The sequence below is a fragment of the Dama dama genome, chromosome 5 (assembly GCF_033118175.1).
Source record: "Dama dama isolate Ldn47 chromosome 5, ASM3311817v1, whole genome shotgun sequence".
NCBI lineage: Eukaryota > Metazoa > Chordata > Mammalia > Artiodactyla > Cervidae > Dama > Dama dama.
The window spans coordinates 15,285,074-15,309,764 of record NC_083685.1 but is presented as its reverse complement, the minus strand read 5'-3'; the positions used below and the strand labels follow the sequence as shown (position 1 = coordinate 15,309,764).

At 50.2% G+C, this 24,691-nt stretch overlaps 1 protein-coding gene across 1 annotated transcript in view; it reads left to right on the top strand.

Moving 5' to 3' along the window:
• Window positions 1-19,963: 19,963 nt before the first annotated feature.
• Window positions 19,964-24,691, top strand: part of NOS1 (nitric oxide synthase 1) — a 192,328-nt gene continuing 187,600 nt past the window's right edge. Inside the window, exon 1 of the mRNA XM_061141872.1 lies at window positions 19,964-20,065. The gene's annotated coding sequence lies outside the window, so the exon portion shown is untranslated. The remainder of the gene's footprint in view (window positions 20,066-24,691) is intronic.

Sequence of the window (24,691 nt, the reverse complement as noted above, 5' to 3'; positions counted from 1 at the left end):
CCAATGCAGAAATAACAGAGGACAGCATGCCCTCATAGGGGCCAGCTAGGTCTTGACCTGAAATTTTATCTCAGCCTCGTCATTGCGGCGAAGGTCTAGAATGAACTGTATTTAGAAGATCTAGAAGGACAGCCTGGTCCAGAGGGTACAAATGTGTGACATTTATTCCACCACTGCACCTCCTGTACTAGTGGCAGATATTGCTAATCAATCATAGCATACCTTCCTACTTCATGTGGACACAAGTAGCCAGCCTTATCTCATGCCTCCCCTCCTTACACAGGAGAAAGAACTCAAACCCAGAGCACAGAAAGTGAACTCCCCCAAACCAGGGCCCTTTTTAGAGGCAGATTTAGAACTAAGGCCCCAGAAATTTCCAGAAACTGTCTTGGCTGTTGCTGGTGGGCTGTCTCAGTGGGCCCTGCGGAGCTTTATTTGTAGTCAGGTAACTTAAAATGCAGAAAGATTCTATCCTAAGACCTTGAGTATGATCCTATTTGATAATGTGTTTGCTTGGAGAGAAATTATTTAACCCCCTGGGAATGGCCTCCCCTCCAGGCCTCATACCCACTGGGCTGGAAGGCCCAGGTGGTGGTGTTCAGTTGCTCAGTCATGTCCAACTCTTTGCGACCCCATGGACTGCGGCACGCCAGGCTAACCTGTCCCGGAGCTTGCTCAAACTCATGTCCATTGAGTCAGTGATGCTATCAACCATGTCTTCCTCTGCTGCCTGCTTCTCCTTTTGCCTTGAAACTTTCCCAGCATCAGGGTCTTTTCCAATGAGTCAGCTCTTCGCATAAGGTGGCCAAAGTATTGGAGCTTCAACTTCAGCATCAGTCCTTCCAGTGAATATTCAGGGTTGATTTCCTTTAGGATGGACTGGTTTAATCTTCTGGACCTTACAAAAATATAATGTATGTGTGAGTGGATGGGTTTCTTCACTTGAGGCAGTTTGTAAAAGTTTCTGTGGTTCAGTCTGGACATCTGAGATATGGAATGCTGCCTGTAGAGAGGCAGAAAGGAAATCTAATTGCAGTTGTTTTTTGGTTGTTTCACTGTGCGGAAGGCTCAAAATCAAGTTTTCACCCAGATAAAATTCCCTGGAGTCCTAGTAGAGCAACAGCTCTATCCTTGAGCTTTTGAAATGCCTTTAGCAACCAGCATGGTGGCCGAGAGTACTTTTTATGCTGCTTTTCTTCCTTTCCTTTCTCCCCTTATCCCCTACCACCACTGCCTCCTGCCAGATAACATCTCCCCCGGACCATGAGCTGAGGAGAAAGTTACACAATAGTAGAGATGAAAAATAGCTGCCATGTATTTAGCTTAAATTAGCTCAGAAGAACAGTTCCCTCCCTCCATTGAGCGGGCAGTCATTGTTTATGCCAACGTGCTATTTGCATCCTGCCTTCTTAGATTTGAAAGTCTAATGATTAAAAACAAATCTTAGTTTTTCTTTTCCGCCACTTAAGGGGAAAAAAAAAAAAACCAGCTTGGCTAGTTCTTGTAGTTTAAAAATACCCTGACCTCCAGTGCTTAGAGTGAGAATTTTGGAGAGACTGGTGCCAGGATAGCAGAAAACAACAACAGACAGACAATAGGAGACAGAGAAGCCTATTGTGAAGGAAGGGAGCGATGGGCTGGTCAGGGTGGGAGATGGACTTTTTGCATCCCCACACAGATGTCAATGGCCAGATAAGTTCAGAATTCCATAGGGTTATTTCTTCATATGGCATGTATGTGACAGGTTATTTATTGAGCATCTACTACACTGGTAGACCCTGGGCATTCAGTGATGAGGGAAATAAAGTCTCCCCTTTCTGAAATTTAGAGCCCAGTGGAGGATGTAGGCAAAAAGGCAGCCAATGACAACATTTAAATTACCACTCACATAGCGCCATCCGTTCCCCCCATCCCCCACTACAAGAGGATCAGTAACATGAGATAAGACTATAGTTGAGGGAGCAATTGGCAAAGGTCTTTGCCGGGAGGTGACATTTCAGATGAGATATCAAGGAAGAGAAGGGAAGGGGTGCTCGTTCTAGGTCAGGGTCCCTCAGCCTCGACACTGTTAATATTTGGGACCAGGAAGTTCATGTTGTGAGTGGGGCATCCTGTGTGCTGGAGTGTGTTGAGTAGCATCCCTGGCCTCCACCCACTAGGTGCTGGTGGGACCCCCACTTTCCTGCCACCCCTGAGTTGAGACAACCAAAGATGTCTCCAGACATTGCAAATGTCCCTGGTGGGGAGGAGGATAGAATCACCCTCCCTTGCCCATTTGAAAACACCATTGTAGGCAGAGGAAACACAAAACACAAACACCCCCAAGAAGAAGACAAGTGTGGCACGGGCCAAGGCATGGCGGGAGACCAGAGAGGGGATGAGCAGGGTGGACAGTGGATGAGCCAGGCTGGGGGCTGGGGAGTAGGAGTATTCCAGGCTGGGGAGCATCTCAAGGTCTTCTAAGGGCAGCGGGGAAGCACTGGGCACTCTTAAGGGCTCCATTGCCACCATCTGATTCTCACTGCTTTGAGCAAAGGCGTGACATCGTTAGCACACTGTCTTCTGGCCAAGTCACTAGGACCCACATTCAGCCTCCTGCCATTCTGAAGTCTTTCATGAGAGAAAGGGGAAATCAGACCGAGGGGAAATAGGAACCCAAGGAGGGGGCTCTTTGAGAACCTAAGGCATGGAAATAGGTTTTAAAGGCAACCTTCAATGGTTGGAAGGCTGCCTAGGCAAGAAGGAAGTACCTAAGGCACGGAAATGGGTTTTAAAGGCCATCTTCAATGGTTGGAAGGCTGCCTGGGTGAAGAGGAAATTGACTTGCCCGTCACCATCTACATGAACATGACAAGGTCTGAAATCCCAGCTCACAGGCTAGGAAGCGACCCACAGGTCATGCACCCGACACCCTGGCTCTCCCTGCCACATCCTCCCCCGTTCCTTTCATGGTGGCCGGCTCCATCCTCTGACTGATGCAGATCCTCTTATTGAATGGAAATCTCAGCACTTGCATCAGAAACCCCAGTGCTGCTCTCAGGGGCTACTCAGGGAAGTCCCTCTGTCCTCCCCAGGAAGGAGAGTCCGCTGACATCCGAGGGCCTCTCCCATCCTCCTTCCAATCCCCAGTTAACTGTGGGGAAGAGAGTTATAAGGGCTGTCTCTGGTGGGGACGGAGTCATAAAACGGATGGTGTGAACAAGAGGTGGCTGTTCAGTGCCGTGCCGTGTGACTGATTTGGGGATGGAGGTGGGTGGTGGGGGATGGATGAGCTCTGTGGGTCCCACTTCTCCACCCCTGGGGTCAGATCCTGGGGGGTTCCCACCGTCCCAGGATGGGGGGTGCGAGGAAGTCAGGCATCGCAAAGGACTGGGGCTGGGAAAGTTGTTTTGGGAATCAGGGACCCTCAAGCCCAAGCACCTTCCAAGAAGGATGCCGAGTCGAAACTGGGGTTCCATTCCCCGGGGTGTTGACTTTTCCCCACCCCAGCCCTGCCCAGCTTGGGGCAGTGGCAGTTTAAATGCATCCTTGTCGATGAATGCCATGCATTGGTCCCCAAGACTGTAGCCACTTCCCTCTGTTTATTTTCTCTCTGTGTTGCTACAACTACTAGTAATAAAATGGGTACCTATGAACCCGTGTAAGTTCAAGTAAGTGCTCTGTAGCCACAGTGTAGACACCATGCTACCCTAATGTACCTGTCTTGCCACACCAAGCCCCTCCCAGCGCCCACCCACTCGTGCTCCCAACCAGCCTCCCCCGAGTCCTGCTCAGCCCCCCTATAAGTGCCCAGCCAGCTGGGCAGTGCTGGGCCAGGCTGGGCCATTAAGGGAGGGGGCACAGCCAGCATGGGTGCCCTTGGCCAGGCCTGAGCACAACTGTGAGATGCCTGAAGACTTCCCCAGCTTCTCCCTCCTCTCTCTCATGTCTTTCCTCTGCCCCAGTGCCCCCTACCTCAGGGAAGGCAGTAGATTTTCATTTCCCTTTCTTGGCCCATTCATCCTCACCTTGCTGTTCAGAATAAATCCTCAGAAAGCCCCAAGCCTTGGGGCTGGATGCCCGAACAGTGTCAGGCGTGATGTCACCCAGGCCTCTCTGACTCCCCCTTCCCAAGCCGTCATCCAGTTGGTAGCCTTTACCCACCGTGGGCTCCCCGAATCTGCATAGACTCCTATATTCCACAGGCATTGCTGCGTGTCATGGTCCCTGAGTACCTCTGTAGCTCCTACTTTCTGGCCCTTTGATGGGTTTAAGATGCTTCCCTTTGAGCCGTTGAAGGGTTCGAAGAAAGTCTTCCCATTATTTCGAAAGCCCATGTCCCCAGCCACACTGGCTATACCCCCAGCAGAACTCAGCATCAGGCAACATGTGTCCCTTCATTCCCCAGGACTTCATCTCATACACTCATCCCGTAAATATTCAGTCAGTGCTTCCTGTGTTCCTGGAAGAAGTGAGGAGGTGGCCCATCCCCGCAGGGACCTAAGTCCAGAGGAGGAGAGAGAAGTTGTGACAGGGTTCTGAAGCTCCAGAGGATCACCCTGCCCCAGCAAGGGCCCTCAGGAGAAGCTTCTCGGAGGAGGGAACTCCTGAACCTTGTCTTGAGATTTGAGTCACATGGGAGTGAGTGGTAGGGAACAGTGTGCCAGGTGGAGGGAACAGCCCGTGTGCAGGTCCAGAGGCAAGATCTCGATTTATTGAAAGCCCGCCCCCTAGGAACCAGCTCTGCCCTTCCCCTGCCTTCCCCCAACCCTGGTGCCAGATCCTGGGAAATTTCATCCCCGAACAGAAGGTGCCCTGGCTCAGATGTGGAGCCCTCGACTTCTGCCCCCATCATACCTGGTCCAGGCTCTCGGCCTTGTGCTGAGGAAGGAGGTATCCCAAGTGAACGTGTGCTTGCTGCATCAGACCAGTGCTTAGGCTGCCTTGGACTCCCTTTGCCCCCGCCCCACCTCTGGCTCTGTGCTTCCTGTCTCCACGCAGTGTCTGCTTCTTAGTACCCCTTCACTGGGTAGGACTCAGGGGCGTCACATCTGTAGATGGATTGGCCTTCAGCCCTGCTCTTTAAGGCATTTTCCTCCCTGTCTTTGCTTCTGCCTCCTCTTGCAACCTGTGTCTCTGATCACTGAGGTCCGCGCATCTGTCTTGCCACAGCAGGAAGCCTCCCTCAGCTGTGTCACCAGGGCCTCTTTGCTGGAGAGTTTATGTCACACTGTTCATAGGCCACTGGAGTGTTGAAATGAAGCACACGCATGAATGTGGAAATACCCTACTTTAAGGGTCTCCCAACCAGATGTGACAGGTGTGACGGGCGAAATATTGGTTTGTTACAGAGTGGTTGAAGAAGACCTAGGGGTCCTAGTGGGCCACAGGCCATGTCTGCAGCACAGCTGAAAGTGTGGGGGAAAATGCATCTACCCTGTTGATGGAATGGTGTGTGTCATTATCCCTATTAGTGTGTGTCAGAGCTTGAAGAATAGGGAACATGGTATCTTTGCCAACCATAGGACTCCCAGGGATGTGTGTGTGTGTGTGTGTGTGTGTGTGTGCACGTGCGCACGTGTGTATTGCTGTAAATTAACAGGGCTTGCTCACCTGTTTCATTGTGACAACGTGTATTTCGTAAGCCACGCTGGATCGTGAATAATGACCTCTCCATCAATTCTCAGCACCAGCACTTCCCCCCAAACATTCCTTGGATTTTCTTAGCTTCATGCAGCCTACAAGTGCTTCGTATATCCCTAACCCTCAAGGATACTGGAGGGAGTAACTGAAGTAATGCATGTCAGTAGCATTGCACAATACCTGGCACAGTTGTAGGTGCTCAGTAAATGTGGTTTCTCTTCTCCATGACCCAACTGAAACTTCCCCAGGAATTCCACCTCTAAGGGGATCTTCCTGAAAAAAAACAGAAGGACTGGAATAGAGAGATGGTAGGTGTTAACTATTTTCTTAGATGTTGATGCCCTGATAGACATGGGGTGGGATAACCAAATCTCACAAGGACACCCCCTCTGCTGCTGTGGGGGTCAGCATCCATAGGGCAGAGGCTCACCCTCAGGGAGCTGGAGAGCCTCTGGCAAGACCAGCTGCCCCCAGGGCCCCAAGACAGAAGCCAGAGGTAGGCACCAGGGCCAGATGAGTCTGGCCACACCCAGTGAGCGCCCTTGCCCATGGCTGGGCCAGGCTGAGACCATCCCACTTGGGCAGTCAAGTCCCACCCTAAGCCTTTCGTTTCTGCCTCCCTGAGCTTTGATCTTTCACTGGGGTCCCTCCACACACTTACCGCATGATTCATTTGGTTGATTACTCTCAAAGTTATTGACCTTAGGAAAATTCTCAGTTGTAAACAAACAAAAAAAAGGCTTTCTCTATGTAAATTATGCTGTTACTTTTTTCTATACACAAAGTATATATACCTATAAATATTATACATATATATATTATATATATATATAAAGACTAATTCTTGTACAGACCGACATGGACCGATGGCCCATATTTTCTTCATGTTCATGCTGACTGTCACAGAATGAGTTCATGTAAGAAGTTGGTTTCATGTTTTCCTTTTGGGGCCACTTCTTTCCTTTCCTTGTTCTCTCTATCTTTGTCTGTCTTCGTCTCTGTCTGTCTGTCCATCTCTCTCATTGCCAATGTCTCATTGCTGGGAAAGAACTGTCAATTCAGATGCCATCCAAGAAAGGAAGGCCAGCTGGATGGAGGGTCCACTGTGTATATTTGTACAGAATCATTTATAAAGTTTTCTACACTTCTCAAAAAAGTATTTCTAACTTGGGCTGTTGGACAGGTTGTGAGCCTCTGGGCCGGCAAGCCTACTGTTTCTTGTGTTTAGTGCAATGTTTAGTGAGAACCCTATGTCTGAATTATTTACGCCAATAAAGAATTTGAAAAATTACTGCATCGCACTGCCGCCGAAACAGGTGTGAATTCTGTTGCTGTCTGTGGTATAAAGGGAATCCTGAGATGTGACATCAGCCAATGTCTCAGTCAGCCATTGACACGACAATGCTGTGTGACAAATTTCCCCACAAACTCCATGGCCAACAACAGCTAGCATTTATTCTCATGCTCCTAGGTCTGGAGACCCAGACTGATTTAAATAAGGGTCCTTTCAAGATCAAGTCTGCTCCACCCATCTCCCTATTTCAGGACCCAGGCTAAAGGAGAAGCTCTCTGGGGCATACTCTTCCTATGGCAGGTCCCCAGAACAGAAATGCTAAGCCAAACTGCATGTAAAGACATTCAGGGCATCTTCTCAAACCACATTCACTAACATTCCAGTGGCCAAAGTAAGTCACGTGATCCAGCCATTCATTGGGAAGGGGCTGTAAACTCTACCCAGAGTAGGAGGGGGAGGAAGGTGAATGTTTGCTCAACAGTAATGCAGACTGTCACAGCCTGGCCAAGAATCCTTCCATCTGGCCAGCCATGGATGAGTTTTCTCCCTAGGGATGCATATGATGGGAATGTATAAATACATACACAGGTATGCACACACTGTGTACACACACACACACACCCCAACATGATTCTACACATTGAGCACCTGCTCTGTCCCTGGCCCAGAAAGTATTAAGCATGGTCATTAATCCCCACAACCACCCAATTCCCTTTGACAGATGAAGCCGGTGCAGAGGGATGAAGTAACCGGCCCAAGCCAAGGTGTGAACCCAAAGCCCGCGTTCCCTTGGGCGCACACACAGCAGGACGGGCTCCCCGGTCACATGGATTACTAAAGCCCACTTTACAGAGAGCGCTTTTATGAAACCAGATCACTTCTCATCAGGAAAACAAGCCAGTGAGGCAGGAGGAGCTGAGAGCTGGGGAAACAAGTCGAAGGGTAACTGACTCAGATTCCCAGCCCCCTTCCTGGAGACCACGCTGCAGAGAGACAAGCTGGCCTCCTCGGTCCCAGTAAGTTCTTCCCGGCACGCACTCCAGGAGCACGGGCACGCTGATGGACCTGGAGTCAAAGTCTCGCTCTGCCACATGTGAGCTGTGTGGCCTGGGGTAAGTCACTTAGCTTCCCTGGGCCTCAATTTTCATACAATAGGCACAATTGTAAGATAGGCATAACTGAGGCTTACATGGATGAACATAACTACTTGGAGCAGGGCCAGCCTCTAGTAAATGCTCTATGGATGTTAGTTGCTAGTGTTAGAGTATTACTAATATGATTGTGGAGTGTGGCCAGCCTTAGTAAGTAAAGAACAATCTCTGCCCCAAGTTTCTGCACCCCCAGAGTGCCCCATCTTTGCTGGGAGGTGGCTCAGGCACCAGCCCACCCTCAATGTCTCTCTCAGAGAATATCACCTGGTATCTAATGCTATAAATTCACTGACCTGCCTTCATAAGCATGAATTTTTTCCCCCCTCATCACAATCAAATGGGTGGGTGGTATGAGTTGCCTCATCTTCCTGGAAACTGAGGTTCCAGGAAGTGAAAGTCTCCCACAGCACCTGAATTTCAGTCCCAGTTTATGTTACTTAGACCAGCCTTGTGACCTGGCTGGGCCGTGACGTCAACTGTCACAGCCTCGGTTTCTTGTGACTATAAAATTGGGATAATAATTGCTCTCACTTCAGAGGGCTGTGATCAGGATTAAAAACAGGTAAAATACTTAACACGCTGCATGACATAAACGACCAGTAAATATTATATATTTCCAGTCTGGATCTAACATTTAGCTCTGGGATAGTGTTGATGTAGGAAGAAAGTGTGAGACAGGGCAGAAACTTCCATCCCCTCCTCTTCTATTTCAAGCAGAAAAGAAGGGGAGAGGTTTCCCTGGGGCCTGGAACTAATTGATTGTCCCGGTTCTGACTTGTGGTCCTCTGTGGCCGCAGGGCCACCATCAATCAAACACAGCCGGTGTTAAGCTGAGTACGGGAGGCCTTGCAAATCAACGGAACTGAACGGCTCATTAACCACCATGCACAGGCTGCAAGGAAAGTGCCTGGGAGTGAGAAACCACCAGAAGCAGTCACCCAGCCGCCCCAGTGGCAGGGACGAGGCCTCTCAAACCTTTCTGGCCCCTGGGGTCCTCCTCACCTTTGCCCAAACTGAGACCTTCCAGAGCCTACCCTCATCTCCCATCTCCCATCAACCTCTTCCTAGGCACGATGCCACTAACAAGCCAAACAAGGGTATATGCATTCTTATGCACTGAGAACAGTGGCCTCAGCCAGTGCCCAGAGTTTTCCTGAAATATGTCAATAGCAGGCTAGTGAGTGTGATCAAAAAGCAAAGGGGCACTGGGTAAAACGAAATGAGGTGCTGTTTCATTGCTACAGGACTTGTCAGGGCCTTTAATATGCTCATGTGCCTCACAAACTCTCCCAGAGGGGACTAGAGTATATAGGTTTCCCAACTCTTTTGACCCCAGAACCCTCTGTTCACTGTATCTTAGAAGATGCATATTCCAAGGGAGAAACATTGCTCTCAGCCATGGGAAAAATTCAAAGTATATTCTTGGGCCGTTTACAGACTGTATAGTATGAGAGTCCATGTTTCCAGCATTGTTAGAGGAAAAGGAAAAATGGGGTAACTGATGAAGTATCTCCACTTCTTATTTTGTTTTGTCAAAAAAACACCAAAATCCAAATAAGTACTCTCCACCACTTTACTATCAGACTTCCCAGGTGGCTCAGTAGTAAAAAAAAAAAAAAAAAAATCAGCCTGCCAATGCTGGAGACACAGGGGATGCAGGAGACTTAGGTTCAATACCTGGGTTGAGAAGATCCCCTGAAGGAGGAAATGGCAACCCACTCCAGTATTCTTGCCTGGGAAATCGCATGGACAGAGGAGCCTGGCAGGAGCCAGTCCATGGGGTCGCAACGAGTCAGACACGACTTAGGGACTGAGCATGTGTGGACCTTACTATCACCACTGTTTTATGAAAGAAAGGCTAAAAATTAGAGCGGCCACAATTTGGGGGAATAAAAATGAAAATATCCTTATATTTTTCATTTCTCCAAAGCCCAGTGAACACTCTGACACAGACTAGCACGAGTCCATATACAAGTGTTTGGGGGCCTCACGCTTAGTGTGGAAGGTCCGGGGCTCCAGGGTTAGACACCAGGACTCTGAACCCCGGGTCCTCCCCTCACTGCCCTAAGGCCCCGAAGAGCCACCATTCTGTGTGCCCTTCCCCCTCCTCCAAGTACAGCCGCACTGTGATCTCAGGAAGCCCGTCCTCCATCTGCTAGAGCCGCTCTTGCATCCCCCGGGGCCGCTGTTAGCCAGGACTGGACTGGTCGCAGAAGTGCCAAACCAGGCAGTCTTTGCCTTGAAGGAGGATGACCTCTGAGGCATTCCTTACACTCTGGAGCCCCCCATCCCCCGCAGGATCAGGCTGAGGCTGGACCTAGCCTGAAATGGCTTCTTGCCTGCCTTCTCCCAACCTCATCTCCTCACCCATCATCCCTGGGAACATGTCTTTAATAAATGACTCACTCAAAACTCCTTAGGATCTGCTTCTGGGGGAAGCCAAGCTAAGACAGTCACCCATGCCAGTCTCCAAGTCTCAATTTCCTCAGGCATCATATAGGGACAATAATCATATCTAACTTCTTAACTTCAGGGAGCTGATATATGTGAGCCATTTAGCATGGAACCTAGCTCATAATTCAAGATACTTGATACTTGCCTTTGTTATTACATTGTTATTGGAGCCTATGTGTCCTTGGAGTTTGCAGCAGCTCTCTCTCACAAACCCAAGAGATCAGTCTCGTACAAGAAAGAATGGCTTTTGAGCAATGGTGCACCTGTAATGTCCTCACCTATAGACCCAGCCCCTCCCCCGCCCCCACTTCCTACCAGGAGGTACTCCCAGGACAGGGGCTGGAGCTTCAAGCTCTAGCACTGGACTCCTTCCCCTCTGACTGTTCATCCAGACAGAACGAAGCTTCAATGCCTCCAACCATACCTCTGAGGATTTCAATTTATTTGATTGCTTCCTCTTTTCTTTTTTCAATATCTGACTCCCTACCAGGAGCCTGACTATGGGGTTAGGCTTCGGAGGGAGGGTGGGGAACAGGACTGTGATTTTCTGGTCCAGCATCATCCTGATTCTTTGTTCTATGTGACATTTTCCAACTTCAATGAGACTTTTTTTTTTTTTTAAGGAAAATCAGATCCCACATAAAGAATAATGGCTAGAAGTTCCTCAAGAAACAAGAAATTACAATACCACTTTGATAAGGAGGCAGAGGTAAAACGTAGCTGAATGATGTCCCCTAGACACTGACCTGGAGAAGGAGGTGAATTGACCGGCATCACTCACTTAGGCTAGATTTGCAGTTGTTTTATTACATGTCTAATTAAGTCCTCCTAAGGCTGGTTTAGCTTTCACTTGTAACATATTTGAAGTGATGTTTGGTTTCACTGCTACTTTCTCTATCTTGAAGTAAACATTCAGATCAAAGGACTTACTGTTACTCTTCATGACAACAGGGGATCAGCAACCTCCAGCCCCCAAAACCCATCTGATTAGCCACCTAGTTTTGCACAGCCCACAAGAATGAGTCTTTTATTTTTAAATGGTTGAAAAAAATCAGAAGATTCTGTGACATATGAAAATTATATGGAATTCAAATTTCAGTGTCCATAAATAACATTTTATCAGAACACAGCAACACACATGGTGTGGTCTGTGAAGCTAAAAATATTTACTATCTGGTTCTTTACAGAAATTTTTCGCTGACTCCTGCAGTACAGAATTGTCAGCACTTTCTAGGGAAGGAGGAGACAGGTCTGTTCAGAGTAGGACAGTGAGAGGACATCAAGCCACACTGAGTTTGGAAAGAGGGTTCTTTGCCAAAGGTAAGGGTCCCTCTTTCCTTGGCTGCCCACCCTGTCTTCTCTGCATGGATGTGTATATCCCAGCAGTCCTTTCTGCTCCATGACTATATGACTAACCCTGCCTACCCATAGCTGATTGGTTTAGGGGGAGACACCTGACTCAGACTGAACCAATCAGATGTCTTTTCCTGGCATTTTAGAATTCTGAACTGGGGCTTGCAGGGAGGGATTGGGTAGTATTAGGAGTCAGTCTGTGACTCAAAGACCTTCAAGAATTTTTGCTGCTGACAGAATTTCTGCATTTCCTCAGATTCCTTGGATTCTCCAGCTGGATTCTAACCAGTTCTTCCCCCCTTCCTCCTCTTTTCCCCAAACCTCAATTAGAATTTTTTTGATGTTGTTGCTTGCAAACCAAACAAACCTGAAACCCAAGGCTCTAGCCCAGATCTCTGCTCATCATTTACATGATATGATATCAGGTCTTAAGGTCATTTCTTCTTGCAAAGGAGCCTTACAAAACACCCAGAGTCAAGAGAATGAAGACAATGACCCTCTAAGTAAATTAGAAAGATTAAATTTGAGCAAAGATGACAGGCTTTATTTTTAAATACAATAACACTGTACAAACCAATTTCAGAATCAATTTCATTAACAGTGTTCTTAACACCAATATTTTATTAGATAAGTTGTTAAACCTATTGGCGGCCCAGTTTTTTCACCAAATGACAGTATGACATGACCTTGTAAAACTAATGTCAAGATTGATACAGAATCACTAAGAAGCCTTGGAAACATAAAGGGAGTTGCACAAGGACACAGTATCACACAGTAGAGAAAAGAGAGAGGGCTTCACAGTCAGCCAGACGTGTGTTGGCATCTCAGCTCTGTTGCTCTGTGACCTTGGGCAGGTTGCTTAACCAGTCTGAACCTCAGTTCCACCATCCACACAACAGAGACAGTACAAGTCTCAGTCACGTGTGCATGCTGCATCACTCAGTCATGTCTGACTCTTTGCGACTCTATGGACTGTAGCCCACCTGGCCACCCTGTCCATGGGATTTTCCAGGCAAGAATACTGGGGGTGGATTGCCTGCTTCAGGGAATCTTCCCAACCCAGGGATCCAACCCAAGTCTCCAGTATCTCCTGCACTGGAGGTGGGTTCTTTACTGCTTGACCCATTGGGGGAAGCCCACAGGTCTCCATGCCATAGAGTTATTGTGAGCAGTAAATGATATAATTCACATTAAACCATTTAACTACATGCCAGGCACAGAGGTAGCACTCAACAACTGATAGCTGTTGTTACCTGTTTTATGATCAATTACCCACAGAAAGGCCAGCACTATTTCGAGGGAGCAGTCACCCTTCCTCCCCATTTCTCACAGTTTAAGCAATCCTGTGGCCTCCACCTCACCTGCCCCTACCTCAAGTCTGTGGGCTACCTGGTTCCAGCTACCCTCTCTTTCCTTCTCATCTTCCCATCAAAGGTTGATGTTCAAGATGCAAGGTCTTTGCCCAAATGAGCTTGCAGCCTTCCAGCACCTCTGAGAGAGTAGGCTCTTCTGAGGCTTTCAGGGCCCTCCTGCATCCCAGTAAATCGTATCAAGATACTCGCATTTCCAATAGCCCCACCCTAATCCCCTCAGAGGCTTCTTTTCTGAACCTTGAGGTGATTTCCTCACACCCACATCAGTAGCCTGAGTACTCTAAAGGAACCTCCAGATGTGGTATAGCCCCTCCAGCCTGGTAAACCAGGCACCAAGTGGGGACGGCCTGCTCTGGGCCAGGAGCTTTAGACTTCATCCTCGCAGTGACACTCCAAAACTGTGCTGATACACTGTAGCCGCTAGCCACTTGTGGTTCAGTTCAGTTCAGTTCAGTCGCTCAGTCATGTCCGATTCTTTGCGACCCCATCAGTAGCAGCACGTCCATCACCAACTCCCGGAGTCTACTCAAACTCATGCCCATCGAGTCGGTGATGCCATCCAGCCATCTCATCCTCTGTCATCCCCTTCTCCTCCTGCCCCCAATCCCTCCCAGCATCAGGGACTTTTCCAATGAGTCAGCTCTTCGCATGAGGTGGCCAAAGTATTGGAGTTTCAGCTTCAGCATCAGTCCTTCCAATGAACACCCGGGACTGATCTCCTTTAGGATGGACTGGTTGGATCTCCTTGCCATCCAAGGGACTCACAAGAGTCTTCTCCAACACCACAGTTCAAAAGCATCAATTCTTCAGTGCTCAGCTTTCTTCACAGTCCAACTCTCACATCCATACATGACCACTGGGAAAACCATAGCCTTAACCAGACGGACCTTTGTTGGCAAAGTAATGTCTCTGCTTTTTAATGTGCTATCTAGGTTGGTCATCACTTTCCTTCCAAGGAGTAAACATCTTTTAATTTCATGGTTGTAGTCACCATCTGCAGTGATTTTGGAACCCAAAAAAACAAAGTCTGACACTGCTTGCATTGTTTCCCCATCTATTTCCCATGAGGTGATGGGACCGGATGCCATGATCTTAGTTTTCTGAATGTTAAACTTTAAGCCAAATCTGTCACTCTCCTCTTTCACTTTCATGAAGAGGCTCTTTAGTTCTTCACTTTCTGCCATAAGGGTGGTGTCATCTGCATATCTGAGGTTATTGATATTTCTCCCCGCAATCTTGATTCCAGCTTGTGCTTCTTCCAGCCCAGCATTTCTCATGATGTACTCTGCATTTAAGTTAAATAAGCAGGGTGACAATATACAACCTTGACGTACTCCTTTTCCTATTTGGAACCAGTCTGTTGTTCCATGTCCAGTTCTAACTGTCGCTTCCTGACCTGAATACAGGTTTCTCAAGAGGCAGGTCAGGTGGTCTGGTATTCCCATCTCTTGAAGAATTTTCCACAGTTTATTGTGATCCACACAGTCGAAGGCTTTGGAGTAGTCACTAAAGCAGAAATAGATGTTTTTCTGGAACTCTCTTGCTTTTTCGATGATCCAGCGGATGTTGGCAATTTGATCTCTGGTTCCTCTGCCTTTTCTAAATCCAGCTTGAACATCTGGAAGTTCTTGGTTCACGTATTGCTGAAGCCTGGCTTGGAGAATTTTGAGCATTACTTTACTAGCGTGTGAGATGAGTGCAATTGTGCAGTAGTTTGAGCATTCTTTAGGATTGCCTTTCTTAGGGATTGGAATAAAAACGGACCTTTTCCAGTCCTGTGGCCACCGCTGAGTTTTCCAAATTTGTTGGCATATTGAGTACAGCACTTTCACAGCATCATCTTCCAGGATTTGAAATAGCTCAACTGGAATTCCATCACATCCACTAGCTTTGTTCATAATGATGCTTTCTAAGGCCCACTTATGGTTACTTACGTTTAAATTTAGTTAAAATTGGGCTTGCCTGGTGGCTCAGATAATATAGAATCTGCCTGCAATGCAGGAGACTCAGGTTCAGTCCCTGGGTCAGGAAGATCTCCTGGAGAAAGAAATGGCTCCCCACTCCAGTATTCTTGCCTGGAGAATTCCACGAACAGAGGAGCCTAGTGGGCTGCAGTCCATGGGGTCGCAAGAGTCAGACACGACCGAGGGACTAACAGTTAAAGTTTGAAAAGCAAATCTCCATCAGACCCGCCACGTGTGGGTAGAGTTTAACCTCCTTAGTGCCCACATGGCCGTTATGGCAGAACGGCCCACTGAGTGGCACCATACCAAGTGAAGCTGTCGTCACTCCCACTTTCCAGATGAGAACACTGAGGCTCAGAGTCATTCAGCTGTGTAGTTAAACCAGGATAGACACCAGGCCTCCGATTCCAAGCCACCAGACTGCACCGCTTCTCCTACAAGAGCCAGGCTCTGGGGCTGGGCTCCAAGGAGCACAAGACGGATGAACTTGGAAGACAGAGAGGTGAGTAATGAAAAACTGACAGTACCACGTGACAGCCCACAGGCTCTGCGGGCCCAGGGATGCCTTACCCATTGAGCTCGGAATATCCTGCCTCCTGTGTTCATTCCCTCGCTCAACAGACTTTCTAGAGTGCATGCATGTGCTCACTCACTAGTCATATCTGATTCTTTGCAACTCTCTGAACTTTAGCCTGCCAGGCCTCTCTGTCCATGGGATTTTCCAGGCAATACTGGAGTAGGTTGCCATTCCCTTCTCCAGGGGATCTTCCCAACCCAGGAATCGAACCTGCACCTCCTGCATTGACAGTCAGATTCTTACTGCTGAGCCCCCAGGGAAGCCAATGGTGTGACCCAACGCAGAACCACAGGCTACCTGTGGTTACTGAGCCCTTGAACTGTAATGAGTCTGAATGGAGAGGTATGTGTACAATCCACAGTGGATTTCTAAGGTGTTTAAAAAAAAAAAAAAGCAAAAAGAGCGTAAACTATCTTAACAATTTTGTATAATGGTTACATATTGATATGATCATTTTCGACTAGATCCGGTTAAATAAAATACCTCACTATCATTAATTTCGCCTGTTTCTTTTCAGCTTCTTAAAGTGGCTACTAGAAAGCTTATAATTGGGTCTTTGGCTTGCAGCGTATTTCTCCCATCTGTTGCTGCCCTGGAAGGCCTACTGGGTGCCAGGCCCTGTGCTCTGCAAGGGCTGCAGGGTGAAACCAGAAAAGAATTCAGCTTCAGGCTGACAGCAGATCCCCTGGAGACTAGGAACACGCTATGCCACTCTGAGATTGGTCGTTGCAGCTGGTACTCCGGCTCCCAGGGTCCACCAGCCCTGCCTTCTGCACAGGGATGCTGGTAAGCTATGTGGGCAGGGCTGCGTGTTCGAATCTGGGGCCGTAATCAAATGACTATTCTTTTCTGTTTCCTCATCTGTAAAATGAAAATAATTGCCCCTGCCTCCTAGAGTTATTTTAGAGATGGAGTAAATTAATGAATGCAAAGTACATATCCCATAGTGGGTGCTTTACAGATGACTAAGGTTAGCAACTAGGGGTAGTGTTCCCCTATGGCAGTTGGCAATGTCTAAAAACATTTGGGGTGTCACACTTAGAGGGAGGAGGTTGCTAGTGGCATTTAATGGTGGAGACCAGAGATGGTGCTAAACTTCCTACCATGCACAGTACAGCCCCCACCTCAAAAACTAAATCAATAAATAGCATTGAGGTTTAGAAACTGTGCTGTGTGGCAATGGCTGTTATTGTTACTGTTATTGTTATTGTTACAAACCTGTGACAATTACCTAATTAAAGGTACAAGCAGGAGGAGGGAGACTCCCTGAAGACAGGGATTTTTTATCAGTCTTTATCACCGCTGTATTCCCAGTGCTTAGGGCAGTGCCTGGCACATAGGATGTGCTCAGGAAATATTTGTTGAATGAAGAATGAATGCGTGAAATGGCAAGAGTCCTCCTTGTCAAAGTCCCAAATGCTCAAAGTATGAAAAGGCGTGGTAGATCATCCTTTCGAGCTATACATTTTTTAATACAAGAAGCATTTGCTGGGCACCTACCGTGTGCCACGCTCTGTGTTTGCATACTGCGGGTTTAATAGTGTAAAGCGGACAGAGGAGATGGGGCTCAGTTTTGTGGGCAAGATGGACAAATGAACCGGCCATTCTGGAAATGGGCAGTAAGTGCTGACTGGGGGCAAGGGTGAACGCAGGGGTGGGGGGAGGTCGGGGAAACACCTGACTAGTGTGGGAGATGGACTCAGAAAAAGCTTCCAGGAGAAGGTGATGTCAGGAGAAATCGACTAGCTTTTCTGGAACACTCTCCCCATTTCTGGAGTCCCCTTAACAGCATCTAGCTGGAATCTTTTGACTGAGCTCATTCCCTCACAAAGCAGAACATCCTGTGATTTCTCACTGCTTCTTGTTTTTTTAAAAAAAAATTTTTTTGATGTGGGCCATTTTTAAAGTCTTTATTGAATTTGTTATGAACATTGCTTCTCTGTTGTATGTTTTGTTTGTTTTGGCCATGAGGCATGTGGATCTTAGCTCTCTGACTAGGGATCGAAGCCACAACCCCCACCCCCTGCATTGGAAGGTGAAGTCTTGACCACTGGCCTGCCAGCGAAGTCCCTCTCACTGCTTCTTTCTAGAATATTCTCTTTACCAGTGAGATAACCAGGGGCTAGGGTGCAGTCACCTAACTCAGAGCCCTTCCCATCCGGAGGCCCCAGTCTGCACCCTGGCCACCAGCCCCACGTCTGGCTCAGAAGAACCCCATGGCTCACAGCCCAGCCAGCTGCCTGCTTCCTTCTCAGCCTGACAGGTCAGGCCGGCTGAGTCACGGGCTCAGCTTCTCCCAACCCACGTGGAGTCTGAGCCTGGGCAAGGGGAATGGGCTGCTGGCCAGATTGCCCATCAGTCAGACCAAAAAGGAGCCCATGAGCCTCACTGAGGATTAGACCTAAGAACATTCTGGAATGGCATGCTCCACCTTGGAGCTCCCTGAGGGACAGACCCAGCAGACAGGCATGTTATTCTACCAGTGAGGACACCAGGGAACACTGTGTGTGTGTGTGTTGCCAGAGGATGGTCTTTTAATAATTATTATTGCAATGGATTGTCGTGGTTAATTATTAGAAACTGTCAGCTCCGTGTGGACAGGGGTCCATCCTCACTGTTCACTGCTATATGCCAAGTGCCTGTAACAGTACTTGGCACATAGGAGGTGCTCAATAAGTTCTTTTGTTGAGTAAGTGCATAGGCAACAAGCAACAGCTACTTCCTATTTTTGGAGGACATTCTACAAGGAATTATGTGTATATGTGTCTTTTAAATTTATCATCAGCTTCCATCAGCAGGGCACATAGCGCTCAGCATGGTAACCCATGCCCAGTAGGTGCTCAGTAGATGTGATTGAGTAAAGAGGCAGGTACTGGGCATTTCCTCGTTTATTCTCACACAGCCCAGGCAGAGAGGCACCTCTTTGGCACCTTTTAGAGATGAAAAATTGAGACCCACAGAAGGGAAGTGACCTCTGAAGGTCACCCAAGTTGGTGAAGAAGAGCCAGGGCTTGAACCCACATCTGTGTGGTTGCAGAGCCTGTGTGTGCTCTTAACTGCTAGGTCCTGCTGCCCCTGGCAATGAGGGGCTAGGGCAGGGGTGGGAGGCCTCTGAGAAGGGGTACTGGGGACAGAGTAGGGACTACTTTAGCACTCTCCAGTCTTGCCCTGTGTGTCCCAGCCGCAAAGCCCTTTTGACCTGGCATCCCATTCGGTGTTCACTGGAGCTTCGACGAAGTCCAGGGAGGTAGATCACACAGCAACTTCATCACAGGTCTCCTGATGCTATGTCCAATGTTCTTACCCATAAACTCCACCTATGGCTCCACCTCAGAGCCCTAATACAAGCAGGGACTCATGCGGGTCAGAAGAGAAAGCTTATGATTCAGCATACACACAGACTATGCTTTTCCAGGCAGCCTGACCCAATACGTCTGGTGGCAAATCCAAATTCCACACTTTGCTCTATGACCTTGAGACTTGGCTTCCTGTCTCCGAGCCTCGATTTCCCTATCTAAAAAATGATTCCTCACTTTGCAGGTAGCGACTGAAATCTCTGATTTGGTGCTTCTCCTGCTGTGTGACCTTGGGGGAAAAGCTTAGCTTCTCTGAGCTTTGATTGTTTTGTTTTTTTCATCTGCTAAGTGGGGTTAAATAAATACCCACCTCTCAGGGCCCAAAGGAGTTTATGGGGGGTCCGTGTGGGAACCGTGCAGGGGCCTGGCATGTAGTAAGTGTTCAATAAAAGATGGTTGGGGATCCTTTGTGATTGCAGTGGGTGGCCCTCCTCAGGACCCTGCAGGTCCAGCCTGGCCACTACAGACCCAGCGCGCACACTCACGGCTGCCCCTGGCCAGCTGGGGGGAAACCTGAGCCACCCTCCTCCTAGGCAGAGGCTGTCACTGCCCCTGCTGCCTCTGAAATGAAAGAAAGGTCAGAGCCTAGGGAAGCCAGGCTGGGTGTGTGATGGAGGCCGCCAGCAGGAGAGGAGGGGAGGGGTGGCCAGGGGCTGCCTGACTGCCCCAGTCTCTCCAGGGGAGGCCTGAACCGGCTGGGCCTGGGTGCAGCCCCCCTTGCCCCGGCTTTGACCCCCTGGCCCCGGCAGAGCCGCCTCCCAGCCTGCCCCCGGGGAGGGGCCACCTGGTGTCAATTAAGCCCCAGCCACAAGGCTCACGCCACGCCAGGCGGCTGATTAGTGCCGCCGGCCTCTCCAGATGGGGAGCACGGCCTGAGAGGGGCGCCTGCCACCACGCCAGGAGGAGGCCTCACCAGAGCCAGTGAGTACCCAGGTTGGGGGCCCTGCTCCCAGGCCAGCGGGGCTGGCGAGCCCAGCGGGGCCGTGGTAGGGCGGGGGGTGGGGGCTCACCGTGGTCTCTGCTCTCCTGGCGCATCTCAGGCCTCTCCATCCCTGACCCCCGTTGCTTTGGCCTGACCTGTGGGGACCAAATGCCAGCCTGGATCATCAGCTGCAGGGGCTGCCCCTGGCCTGTGGCTGAAGGGGACCTGAGGGATGAACAAAGAGCCAGTCAGCCCAGAGGGAGGCTTTAGGGTCCCAGCTCTTTTCTTGTCACCCTGGAAGAAGTGGCTCTTTGTGCCTGCCCATCTGGGCACCCAAGGCCACGCATGTTCCTCCAGCCCACCAGCTTGTGTTGTGGGGTGGCTCCGTTTGCTTGCCCGGCATGAGACCCCTGCAGGAAGCTGACTTGGGGGGCTGCTCCCTCCCCAGGCCAGAGCTCAGGGGGAGTCCTCTGGTTTCAGAGTGCCGATGGTTCGGTGCATGGCTGGGGGCAAGTAGGGCCCTGGCCTAGGACCTCTGAGGCTTCTGCAGGGTCCGAGCTACCCCCTGGTACCCAGTGAGGAGTCAGTCGCAATAGTGGCAAAGGAGGGGACAGCTGCCAACCCATGGCACAGACCAGGGGGGTGGTCAGAGAGAGGCCCAGCTCAGTACCTCCCAGCCATGTGGAGACTTGTCCCAGGGCCCATGGTTTGAACTGTGGGTCCCAGTTCCTGGCTGAGAGCTGTGCTATTATCCATGAACCAGGTCCCTGGTGACAGATGGCGTTGGCTCTTGGTGGTACCATTGGGTGGTCTGCGGCCACCACCAGCTTGGGGCAGAGGCAAGGTGTGTTTGGAACAGGATGGCTGGCCCTGGGGGGATGGAGTGATGCCAGGTGCATGCCCACGTGCTTGCGCCACATGGGGTGAGTTTAGGAGCTGAGGAGGATCACCTGTGTGGATCACTGGAGCCCGTTCTGGACGGTGGCTCCAACACATGGTTGGCGCCGACACATGGGCTCGGGAGGAAGGACGGGCCGTGGGCAGGGAGCCCTGTGGCCAGCAGGGCACAGCTACACGTCCCCATCTGTGTGTGTGTGTGGTTGTATTGATGCCAGTGCTGTGCAGACGGGGGGCTCCTTGGCAGTGTCCCTGGGTCATTGCAATCTGCTCTTGCCAGTCAGTCCATCGTGGAGGTTAGCGGGCAGTGTTTCCCAAGGGGAGCACCCACGAGCTCCCTGGTGAGCCAGCTAGGTCCCAGTTGTACACTCCAGGCCCTGAACTTGCTCTGTATCCCAGATGCCATTCCCACTAGGCTGAGGCCAAGCCAGGCTGGTGGTTGGAATCTGAAGGCTCGGTCCCTGGAACGTTGTCTGTGGGCCTGGGGCGAGCGGGAAAGGGGGTGGGGGCGACCACAGCTGAAGCTCAGCTGCTTTCTGGGAAGTACTGGATCTAGTTCATTTCCTCCATAAATATTTATCACAGGCCTCCTTCAGGCTACAACCTGGGCTCAGAACTGGCACTGTGAGAGTAAACCTAGAATTCATTCATTCACTCAAAAGTATTGATTGATAGACCCCTAAACTTGGTGGTGACATTTCGTGGTAGAGTTCAAATCCATTCCTTCCTTTTATTCCTTCATTCACCCCACAATATTTACGGAGCAACCGCTATGCACTGCTATGCTGGGCTCACCACTGCAGTTACACCAGCGAGTCTGGGAAATGAGAAATCATCATCTCTTCCAACTTTCCTTGCCGTCTGTACACAGAAAGCCTGGATCTGGAAGAAAGCCAGATGCTTAAGAAACAGAAGAATGTCGAGGGCCCTTCTCTGGTCCTTTCGCAGCAAGGCATAAGGGCCCCATTTAGCCATGCAGCTGCCACTTAGAATGTCCCCAGTGTTTACCTGGAATTAGTGACTTTCATTGGAACCCAGTGGTCGTGACCAGAACAGGGTGAGCTTTACACACATACGTGGTTTAACTTCCTTTTCCAAAGGAAAGTGTGATCATTTTGATGATTAACTACCAGGTATGCCTCAGGCACTTGCTCAGGTAATTAATAAATACTAGAAGGTGCCACTTATTATTTTCCACAAGTCAGGCATATACAGAATTCATCTTTTTGAATTCTTGCCCAGGTCAGATTGCAGCCCTATTACTTCCTCATTTTATAGCTATACAAAAATGAGGCTATGAGGGGGCTTCATAACCTGCCCAAGGCCTTTCTTACTCCAGAGCCCGAGCTTTTAACCTCTAGGCTAGAGTCCTTAGGGAGTTTCCGTCTAGATAGGGACATGAGCAGAACATCTGCAAACAAAATTTGAGTGGGGCGACAAAAGGGAGGATGTCCCCCACTCAAGCGGGTGGTGGGGCAGCTAGAAAATGCAAAGAGCTTCCGAGTCTTTGCAGCCACAGAGCACTTTTGCCCAAAAGTGGAGCAGAGCAGAGCTGGCCTGGGTGAATCTCGGGTGGGGGTCTAGCCCAGAGCAGCCCGGGCTCCCTCTGATCCCCTGCCCTTGGGGAGGGGGGCAAGGTCCCTCAGTGAACCCCTGGGGTGTGTGGGCAGCTGGCAAAGCACTTTGGTGTGAAGTCAAAGCCAGCCAAGGTGAACATGGTGGGTGAGGTTACCGGACAGGTGAGGATACCTGGCAGGTGAAGGCGAGGTGGCCTGAAAGGTTTGGAGAAAGGCAGGCACTGGGGCCGGGGAAAGATGAAGCAGTCGTTCCTTGATTCATTCATTGATTCACTCACTCAGCAAATACTCACTAAGCTCCTACTCCAGGCCGGGTATTGGTCAAGGCACAAGGATTAGAGTGGCGACGATGGTAAACCACGCTCCTTCCCTCTGCCAAGAACTGATCCTCAACACAGCCTGACAGAGCAGAGCCTTTGCACTGAGGGCAGAAGGAATGGCCCCTTCCTTCAGTAAGGGATACTGCCACCTGGCCTTGATCCTGGCACTGGGGTTATAACGATTAACAGGTGGAGGGAGTGCTTTCTAGAAAGGGAGAGTGAGGGAAGCAGGAGAGGGCAGCCGAAGGGGCTTAACAAGCCTGGAGATGCTCAGCTGACCCCAAGGAGGGCTCCGGAGCGTGAGTGGCACAGCAGAGTTGATACCACCTTGAGGCAAGGAGGCAAGCCTTTAGGATCCCCATGTTGGCCAGTCACTGGTGCTGTTAGGGTGAGGGGTGTCATCTTTCCCCAACAAACCGGCTTGGCTACATAAGGCCGTCCTCCGGGAACAAAGATCAGCAGCTGGGGAGTGCATAACATTGCTGGACAAAGGACACTCGGGCAAGGCACCAAAGTGGCCCCCTGTGCCGCCCCTGAGAATTTCCTAGTGGGGTGGGGGAGGCAGGCAGTGGACAGGTGAGGGAGGGTGCCTCCCTCATCATCAGGGAGGGTGCCCTGGCCCAGTGGAGAAGCGCAGAGGGCTGGGGAGCCCAGGACAGGGCCCCAGACCCAGTGTGGGAAGTCAGGGAAACGTGGCCTCGAGCAGCCTGGGGCCAGGATTCAAATCCTAGCACTGCCACTTGCCGGTGACGGCCCTAGGCCAGTTCCTTCCCTCCCGGAGCCTCTGCTTGGTCAGCTCTCAGCTGTGGATGCTACCTGGGACTCCCTCCTGGAACGGTGGGTAGGACTGGCATGTGATTCGAGTGGCCCAGTTCCTGGCACACACGGTAAGTGCTGGGACACTGCGGATGGCGGAGCTTGTGGATGGAGGCGGGGTCAGGTCATAGGGTGCTGTGAGCCTACAGAATCCAGTTCTTTCCTGCGAGTCCCAGAGGGACATGGGAGCCCCAGGAGGTGAGCCAGAAATGGCTGCCAGGGTCAGGTGCTGAGTGTCATCGGTACTGTGGGTCCTTCAGGCAGAGGCAAAGAGGGGATGTGTGTGGGCAGAGCAGAGTTGCCCCAGGAGGGAACAGGGCCCTGGAACTGACAGAGAGGGGGCAGGCCCCCCATGGTCTCTGCATGCCTTGCTCCCAAAGCGCAGAGCCCAGGTCTGAGCAGACCATCTCCTCCCCTAGGTACCACACCCTTGTCCAACTATCCATCCATCCCATCCATCCATTTATTCAACAACTATTTCCACAGCTCTGGCTACATGTGCCAGGCTTTGAGGATGTGTTTGTAAGACAGAAAGGATCCCTAATCTCATGGAACTCAGTTTGTGGTGTGGGGTGGGGGGGTCATTAAACATCAAGGACAGGGGACAGAAAGAGGGACATGGCCGAGGGGTTGAGAAGATGAAAGCTTTGAGCGGTTTCTGGGTGTGGTGGGGGTGGGGGCACCGAGGCCTGGGTGCAGGGCTGTGAGGTGTGAGCTCAGCAGGGAGAGAGGACAGAGGATCTACTCTGCCTTTGACCTTGAGTGGCCTCAGCCTGCAGCGACTTGAAGCTGGGTTTCAGTTCCCAGCCAGAGATTGCAGTCGGACAATGGCGTTGAGCGCTAAGTACTAGTCACCAGACCAGTGGCCCGTGACAAGGCCCTTGCTCTTCAACTTTGCAGAAAAGAATTCCCAAAGACGGAAAGTAGTGGAGCAAGTTTAATGTTTATTAGGAGGAAAAGAGTACCGTATGTGTAGATAGACACGTGGGTGGACTCAGAGAGAGTCGCACCCCCC